We start from the raw sequence: 9,278 nt of genomic DNA on the forward strand, positions 1-9,278 counted from the left end.
TGACAACTACAGATACAACAAAAAAGGGGGAGGATACATATTCTACATTTTATGTGAGGGGTAAAATATTAATTTTAATAGATTATAAAAAGGAACATTTGTATGTAGCAATGCCTAGAACAACCACACAAAGAGATAAAGACAAAAAGAGTAGATAAATTAAGATGGAATATAAATATATAGCTAAATATTTCAAACTGATTCACAAGAGGGGAAAGAATATAAAATAGACGGGGCAAAAACCGAAATAATGGCAGACTAAAACACCAATGTATCAATAATTACATAAAATATAAATGGTCTAAGCACATCAAATAAAAGACAGTGATCATTAAGTCGGACAAAAAAACTCAGACTCTCACTTGAAACATCCTGATATAGATAGGTTAAAAGTAAAAAGAAAAATATGTAATGTGCAAACACTTAATTTAAAAAAAAGCTGGATTGTTTCTATTAATATTAAACAAAGTAGACTTAAGAACAAGGAAAATTACCAAGAGGCATCATTATGTAATAAGGGGTCAATTCACTAAGAAGACATACAATCTTTTATATGTATGCACACACAGGAAAGCCAAAACCAAAACCAAAAATGGTATTAAAATACAACTGGAAGAATTGCAAGGAGAAATAAACAAACCCACAATTATATTTGGAGGGTTTTAGTATCATCTTTCAGTAATAGAACAAGTAGACAAAAAAATTACCAAGACGATAGAAGACCTGAACAACACCATCCCACCAAAGAAGACCAGAATATACATTTTTTTCAAGTGCAGAGGGAATACCTATCAAGATAGAATATATACTGGGTCATAAAACAACCATAACATACTCAAAAGTATTAAAATCATTCAAAATATATCCTCTAATCATAATGGAATTAATCTAGAAATCAACAACAGAAAAACATCTGGAAAATCCCCCAATTCTTAGAATTAGGTAATAATTAAGATAAGAAATTAGATAATAAACAATCCAGGGACCAGAAAGCAAGTATCAATGAAAGTACAACATATCAAAATTGGTGAGGTAAAACTACAGTAGTGCTTAGGGGAAACTATGTCATTAAATGCATATATGAGGAAAGAAAAGAGACTCCAAGTTAATGATATAATTCTTCTTTAGGAAATTAGAAAAAGAGCAAACTAAACCAAAGTTATCAGAAAAACTAAATAATAAAAAGCATAAATACATAAAATTAAAAACAGAAAAATAAATACAACCAGAAATTGGCTTTTTCAAATGTCCAATAAGATTAGTAAAACTTTGTACAGATTAACTAGAGAGAGAAAGTGAGTGTGAGAGAGAGAGAGAAAGTGAGAGAGAGAAGAAACAAATTATAAATACCAGGAGGAAAAAAGATGGTATCATTACAGACCCAACATATGTTAAAAGTGTACTAAGGGAATATGACAAAAAAACCTCTACGCACATACATTTAACAACTTTGATGAAATAGAAATTCTTCTGAATATACAAACTACCAAAATTCACTGAAGAAGAAATAATTTGAATAGATCTATATTTTTTTAAAGAAATTGAATTCATAGTTAAATAGCACAGATCAGTATGGACAAGAGAAAACAAATCAAGGCTAACTTACTGGTGTACGCTCCTTATTTTACCTTTGTTGAGGAATATACTGGTCTCTCAAATCTAAGATTTTGGTTATTAATTTATTTGATGAAGGGGGTTGAGTAGTGGGATGAGAACTAGAGGTTTTGAGCAAATGTCTCGAAATAAGAGAATGATATGATAAATGGTTCTTAAGGTCTTAATCTCCTTAAAGTAAGGGTCTTTTAACAAATCGTTTTAGAATTGATATCTACTTAGAATAGATAGCCTCTACAGACCAGGAGGACATTACTGAAATGTGGTGGTAAAGATTCGATCGAGGCAGGCAGTTTTCAAAAATAAATGTAAGGGATAAACCTAATAACTGGTACAGTTTATATATAACCACATGTTTATTTTAATTTTTCTCCAAATTAGGTGTTTTTCTATATAAGATAACACATAGCTATGCTTTTTGGGTAAGAGGCACTACATATTAAGTAAGCATTTCTAAAGCATCTGGAAAAAGCTGCCTAGTTCAATACCCCTTTCCCTCATCTGTTCTAGACAGTTAAACATGTTTTGGACTAGCTGCATTTCCACAATAGTTTGTGTGTTTGTGTGTGCGTGTGTGTGTGTGTGTGTGAGAGAGACCTTAAAATGACTGAATTCTCCAGACAGAAAATGAAAACCCTAAAATAGAGGCAGAATAACAAGCATTACTTCTGTTAAAACAAATACAGAATTTAAATACACAATTGAGCTACTTTTGTTGATGTGCTTTAACATTTAAATCTTTTTACCCTATACAATAATTGAAATTGCTCGAAGAAAAATAACCAATTTGAGACTGAATAAAACAAGGCTGGTAGTCTCAGGAACAAGCATATTAGTCAAGTAGTGTTGGCAAAATCCATTTGTGTGTGTGTGTAATTTTGAGAATAAGCCTTTAGGTCAGCATTGAGTTTGTGCTTGCGCCGAAAGCTAAAACAGCGTGGCCAATGAGAACAGCTCTCGTGTGATGTTCTCAGTGCTTCTAACTTTATCCCCATCTGTTTGAACATTTCTGCAGTGGTGCCCAGAACAGTTTGTTGCTAACAATGAGGCAGTTTCAAGGGGCACATTTTTGTAGGGACCAAATGATCTTCAAAATACTCAAAAGAAAATCAAGATGGCCTTCTAAGCTCTTGGTATTCTAAGTTTTGTTCATGGGTCAGAAGCACTGACATACCCAGAAGCTATGCTGGAAATGCAGAATCTCAGCTCCAAAACCCCTCCCCCTCCCCCCACTACTATGAGCTACTGAATCCGAATGTCCTGACATTTCATCAAGACTTCCAGGTGATATTACAACTCTAGACAATGTGTGTTAAGCTCTATGAGCAGGTTTTGTTGGGAGATGAGAGGTTTACATATGTTAAGAGACAAGTGCTGATTATTTAGGTGAGGGTTTGGCATTACAGCTATGTGACTGAACAGCATCCAGGGACAATACAGAAGAGGAAAAGGACTCTCCTGGCAATGATGGTCAGAGAACTAACCTCCTACGGCACAGCTGAGCTCCTGGAGGTCCCTGGAACGATTCTCACGTTTAAAGGCAAGAGTTTCAGTATCAGGCAAGGGGTATTAATGCTTTCCTCACATTTAGACAAATCCACCTGTTTCTATAAGTAAGCATTTATGAATTAATGTTCAAGAGGTCAATCTTCCAGCACTTTATCAGACCAAGAGAAAATGATTAGATCTGTAAACAGTCTGATGCCTTAATCACACAAAAAAACCTCTCCTTCCCGCAACAGGGACACAGAGGTTCCATTTGTAATTTGCCATGTGAGGAGATGCTGAGTGCTATGCTGGGGTCCAAATTCTGGTTTTCTCCAATTTCTTTCTCCAATTTCCAAAGCACAATCCTGGCCCGAACCTCCAGACACACAGAGATCTCTGCCAGTAACAGTCCGTGCACGGGTGAGGACATCCTTCCCTGGTCAGTCTCTGGCAGTCAGGACCCCTCTACTTCATTTCAAGATTAATTTTCTAACTAAATCTTTGTACTCTTTGTTCTCAAAGATCTTTATGAGGAGAACAGACAGATCTGGATGGAATAGAGGAGCTTGGCCGAGTGATTTCACACATGGATGGAGCACTGAGCTAGGTGGGGGGGGGGGCGCCCCTTCCTTTGTTTCTCCCGTTGGATGTCTGTGTCCCTCCTGCAACAGCTGTTTCATGACCTTTCGTTGGCTCATTAATGGGATTCCATTTAGAAATGACTATATACGCGATATCTAAATGTTTAATAATAAGGGTGTTTTAACCATCTGTTTTTACTGATAACTCTGTCATTTTAGGACTCTCTTATGGTGCTGTGCCTGGATATTTAAAATGTCCTTCCCTGAATCATTCTCAAAGCTTCTGAAAACTCCAACAACGAATTACCACATGGAATCTTCTCAGAATTCTCAGACCGCAATGTCCTGATATCAGAAACAGTGAAGAACAGGGAGAGGGATACTGCCTCGGAAGCCAGACACCGGGTGTTGGCACCTTAGCTCTGTCACACCTAGCTGTGCCACCTTGAGTAAGTTACTTAAGCCTCACTGAACCTCAGTGCCTCACTGTATTAGGGGAAAGATCATATCTATTACATAGTCTCTGTGAGGATTCAGAGAGATAAATGTAAATCACTTAGCAGAAAGCACAGGCACTTGGTAAAGAATCAAGAGGATTATGCTCCCTTTTACCTTTGTATGGTGAGTACTTCAGTGTGGTTTCCCTCGAGTACAGAGCCTGAGTCAAAATTTAAGTGCCAAAGTTTTGCCAAGGGGATGCAGGTCAGGGAAATAAAAGTGAAGGAACTGGGTAAGTAAGGGAGGGGATGAGAGAAAGCAAGTGCAAAGGAGTGCATCCCAAGGTGTCCAGATGACCTGGAAACTTAGCTGGTTGCTCACACAACTCCAGAGAGGGAAAATGGAAACAGGGTCCCAGAACAGTCTCTTAGGGAGGAGGGAGGAAGCAGAATCTGTTGGCTGCTTTCTATCTCCTCTTGCTCACTGAACAGAGTGTCCCCCTCTCTCTCCCACTGGGGTGTAACTCTCCCACATTTCTGGGTTATTTTTTCCACAAGAGCAGTGGCATTTAGCTAGCGAAAGGGCACGCTCCACCATTTTATGCCTGCTTTTCTGCAAACTGCATTCTGAAAGACCCATCCTGGAAAGCCAGTGGGATGGGGGTGGCGGGGGAAGCTTATGAAACTTCTGGCATCCGCACTTTAGCAGTGACGGCAAAGCCCAAGGACAGGAAGAGAGATCCCTGGAGTGTGAGGTCAGAGGTGTGAGATGAGGCATGCTTTGTCCTGTTTCTAGCAACATGAAGAACCACAAGCAGCTGCTTACTGAAGCAGGGCCAAGTGCCGGGCAGCCTGGTGCAATGAGAAGTCAGCCTCCATCTTGAGGGCAAAGACAGAGATCAGGAAGCTTCTCTTCAGTAGATTCACATCTCCTCTCTGCACTGACAAGAATGCCATTGGTGCCAAGTGATCTTCCCGGAGCATCATCTGCTTCACCAAGCAGACAATGTAGCCAAGCAAATCTGAGAAACACATAAATCAGGTCTGGTATTATGAGAACAGGATATGGGCTTTCAACAATTTATAAACGCAAAGGGGATGCAACATTGGTTCACTACACAGATATGATCTGGGTTAAGTTTATTTTTAGGGCCCCTGTGGTTAAAGCTCAGGAGAAGGGGTGGGTTTAGAGACCTTGATCTGCAGACTTCAGAGTCCATGCCCAATCACATAACTGTACTGCTACCTGGGCACAGACATGGCACAAAAGCAGGGGACTGAATATCACTGGCCAGGATGAGCAGAGATGAGGCCCCCTGTCTCAGTGTACCTGCAATGACAGAACAAGAGGCTGCAGAAGACACTGAAAACAAAAGAAAAAGGAAAAGGCTTTAGCGACAGAGAGCCAAGAGAGAAATCAAGAAATTACGGAGTGCACCTGTGATGAGCACTGGGTGATGTATAGAATTGTTGAATCACCACATTACACACCTGAGACTAATGTAACGCTGTATGTTAACTATACTGGAATTAAAATAAAATTAAATAAATCAATAAATTAAAAATTTTTTAATAAGAAAATGAAGGACAAAGAAATTTGCAGGTTGAAGGGAGTAACCATCCGTTTCAGGTGATACCAAGAAACCAACCTACTAGAACAGGAATAAGAAACAAAATAGTGGAGTTTTGTAATTGCTGCCCTGACCAAAACCATTTCTGTGGCATGACAGGGGCTGGGAATATTGCTAAGGACTGAACAGCGCAATGGAAGTGAGGAAGCAGCTGATATTTTTTTTCCTGAAAATATTTTTTACTTGAGATTGTCAGAGAAGCAAACAAAGAAAAGTTTTGATGGCTTGAGAAGAAGCAAAGTTGAGGAAAGGTATATATATTTTAAATACAATTCATTTATTTCATCTGCCTGGATATCGTTGGGTTGTTTCCAATTGTTGACAAATTAGGAACAGTGCTGCTATAAATATTCTTGTAAATGTCTTTGGGTACATGCGTATGCCTGTTTTGGTTGAATGTATCTGTAGGAATAGTGATAGTGCATTTCTACATTCAGCTGATAGCACAGTATATTGATATTTCAGTCAGATCATGTTAATTAAACTATCTGACATCTTACTCTGTTAGTGTGTCTGCTTGCTCTGTAAATTACTTTTAGCGGTGTGTTAAAACCCACAGTACATTATTGATACATATTTCCTCTTCTGCTAATTTTTGTTGTCTTTATTTAGAAGAATATGCAAATTTAGAATAGTATCTTTAAGCACATACAGATTTAGATTTATTCTGTATCTTCTTGGTAAATTGAACTTTTTATCTCTATAAAACTTCCTTTTCTTATCTCTAGTAATATTTCTCATCTCAAAGTTTTCTTTATCTATATACACTATATTTTGCTTAGAGCTTGGAAGGAATCTATTTTTTCTATCTTTTTATTTATAATATCTTCATATCCTTATATGTAATATGTGTTTATTATAATCAGAATATAGCTGCTTTTTTTTTTATCCCAACTCCTTGGCTCAAATGTTCCCATTTATAAAGCATTTTGATCTGGTTATGTTTATTACAATGATCTAGAAGCAAGGTATTTTTTAAGGTGGTAGAAGCATTTGTTCTACTTGCAGGAAGAGGGGAAAGAAAAAACTAAAAAGGTAGAAAATATAAGAGAGGGAAAAGAAAATGATGACTGATGGGGTGTGTTCTGGAGGTGATGGATGGCCATGATACTTGGAGTCCAGAGCACAAGACAAGGGGCAGTCTTTGGAGGCAGCCAGGGAGGATGGGCACAGACCATGTCTGTGTCTGGGGGTGGTATAAAAAGGTGTTTAGGAAGGCGGTCTTTGTTGGCCTCTATTTTTCTCTCAAGGTGGAACAAAGTCTGCTAAAATGTCTGCAAGCAGAGTTGAGAGGTCTGGGGACATGGGCAAGTTCTGTAAGTACCACCACGGTCTATGGGAAAGGAGGGAATGGGAGGGTGAGAGAGAGAGAGAGACAGGTGTTTGGGGGATGAGGGAGAATCCTCTGGCAACTGTAAAATCCCACCCCAACTAGCTGTCAACTTGCTTTTCCCTGGAGTCCCCAAGTCCTACATCCTTCTAGGTCCACATTGTCACAGCTCTGTGGGAGCAGCTTTCCCAGATACTGTTGATGCTGTCATTCAAGTTGGAATAAAACCTTAGAGGCAGTTTATGTGGAATCACAGAAAGAAGGACGTTTTCATTTGTCCCCGTGATTTCTGTCTTATGTGTAATTCACTTTGATCTGACTTGTTTTTCCACACAAGCTGGTACCCCTGTATGCTCTATGTTATAATCTTCCTTCTATCTAGTCTGTGGCTCACTTAATAGGTATCAAATATGTTCACAGCAGGGTTAGACAGCCAGGGAGCCAATGATGCTGGAAAGCTTGTGATTCACTGATACTGACCTCTTTTGGGCTTCATGCTTTGCTGGCTTTTGCCTTCTCAATTCCTGAATCCTTAGCATAAAATCCTTGCTATTGGTGAGACAGCGGGACCCTGTGGTTACGTTCACGGGCTCTGAAATTAAATTCCCTAGTTTCAAAACAGGACACCATCCTTTACAAACTGTGTTATCTTGAACAAGTTCTTGACCTTCTTGAACCTGTTTCTTTTTCTGTAAAATGAGGATAAAGTGGTACCATCCTCACAGAGTTTTCATGAGGAGAAAAATGGCACACATGTTGCAATAATTAGTTTAAGCTGTCGCCTTGGTTATGCCATAGTACCCAGTTATTCAACTAAATACTAAATTTAAGGGTTGTGTGAAGGTGTTTCATAGATATGGTCAACATCTGCAATCAAATGACATTAAGTAAAGGAGATTATCCTCTATAATCTGAATTGGTGGAATCCAATCAGTTGAAAAGCCTTAGGAGTAACACTGAGAGTCCTTGAGAAGGAAGAAATTCTGCTTCAAGATGGCAGCATCAGCTCCCTCCTGAGGGTCTCTGGCCTGCCGGCCTTCTGCATAGACCTTGAGTTTGCCAACCTCACCACTGTGTAAGGCAATTCCTTAAAGTACATCTCAATTGTATATATATCCCACCGGTCTGTCGCTCTGGAGAACCTTCAAACATATGCGTGAAGCAGTTAGCACAGAGTCTTGTCCATCACAGTTCCCACAAAGTAAAGAGCTATCATTATGATTTTATGCATATGTGTTTCATACAGAGAATGTTTTCTAGAAACATGGGTTGCTGGGGAGGGGGGATAATCCCTATGAAAAGGCAATCTTGGCAGTTATTCATTCTTGTCATACTTCCTGAAGTTGTGACATGTCTCTGTTCTATTTTTCCAGTGCAGTGATGTGATGGTCTCCATAACGTCATGGGTCTTGCATGGCCCTCTACTTGGTTGCTGATTTTCACTTGTGCTTCTCTGACATTCACTTGGGGAGGCCACTAGCCACTGAGCCTGCACTTCACATCACCCTTCAGCTCTTCTGTCAGCTTTGCAGCATCAGAGGCACTGTCACCTGTGTACCCTTTTGAGTTTTGTCAGTCAGAGTTGAACCACAGGAATATACAATAATGGGAGAGAGACCAAAGAGTTAAACCTTATTTAGATTGAGCAAAGCACCTTATGGGAAGTTGGTTCATTGCCTAGGAATACACTATGCCTTGTCCATGATACTCTATGTATTGTACTCACTGTACATAAGGAAACAGTATTTTTGTAGGTCAAAAAGGTTGAATGTTGGTAATTTCATATGCTTCACCCTAATAATTGTACTCTGACTTACTATAATGGATTTATATAGTCTCTATTTTTAATAAAAATATTTCTGTGCTATTTAGGGCAGTGCTAAACAACATATGTATATTATTACTGTTGTTATTATTAGACTTTTAGTCATAGCAAAAGGAAATCCAAGGACAATCCAGACATGAGTCTTGGCCTTAACATACCACTTTCCTGGTGTTGGTTTCTTGGAGAAATGGGGAAGTGGGCTAAGCATGGAGGCTGGGGAACTCTCTCATTACTGACATCACAACAGGCAAATGGCAGCATAAGCCTCCATCCCAGAGTGTCATCACCAAGGCATTCGTTTGCTCTAGCTGACCCAGATATTACAGTGAGGATAAATGAGTATTAGATGTCATATTATTAGTTTTTCTCTGC

General features: G+C 39.0%; 2 long non-coding RNA genes across 3 annotated transcripts in view; both read left to right on the forward strand.

Annotated features, from left to right (window-relative positions):
* The window catches only part of LOC144222038 (uncharacterized), a 70,889-nt gene extending 64,589 nt beyond the window's left edge, over positions 1 to 6,300 (forward strand). The window contains exons 3-5 of one of the 2 annotated variants that reach the window (XR_013332265.1): positions 3,903 to 4,132; positions 4,917 to 5,162; positions 5,851 to 6,300. This is a non-coding gene — a long non-coding RNA (uncharacterized LOC144222038). The other variant, XR_013332264.1, reaches the window with a different exon arrangement.
* Positions 6,301 to 6,900: 600 nt separating this feature from the next.
* LOC144222039 (uncharacterized) lies at positions 6,901 to 8,968 on the forward strand. The gene is made up of 2 exons (XR_013332266.1): positions 6,901 to 7,067; positions 8,455 to 8,968. It is a non-coding gene; the product is annotated as an uncharacterized LOC144222039 (long non-coding RNA).
* Positions 8,969 to 9,278: the final 310 nt, after the last annotated feature.

This window comes from Crocuta crocuta, unplaced genomic scaffold (genome assembly GCF_008692635.1).
Source record: "Crocuta crocuta isolate KB4526 unplaced genomic scaffold, BGI_CrCroc_1.0 scaffold190, whole genome shotgun sequence".
Lineage (NCBI taxonomy): Eukaryota > Metazoa > Chordata > Mammalia > Carnivora > Hyaenidae > Crocuta > Crocuta crocuta.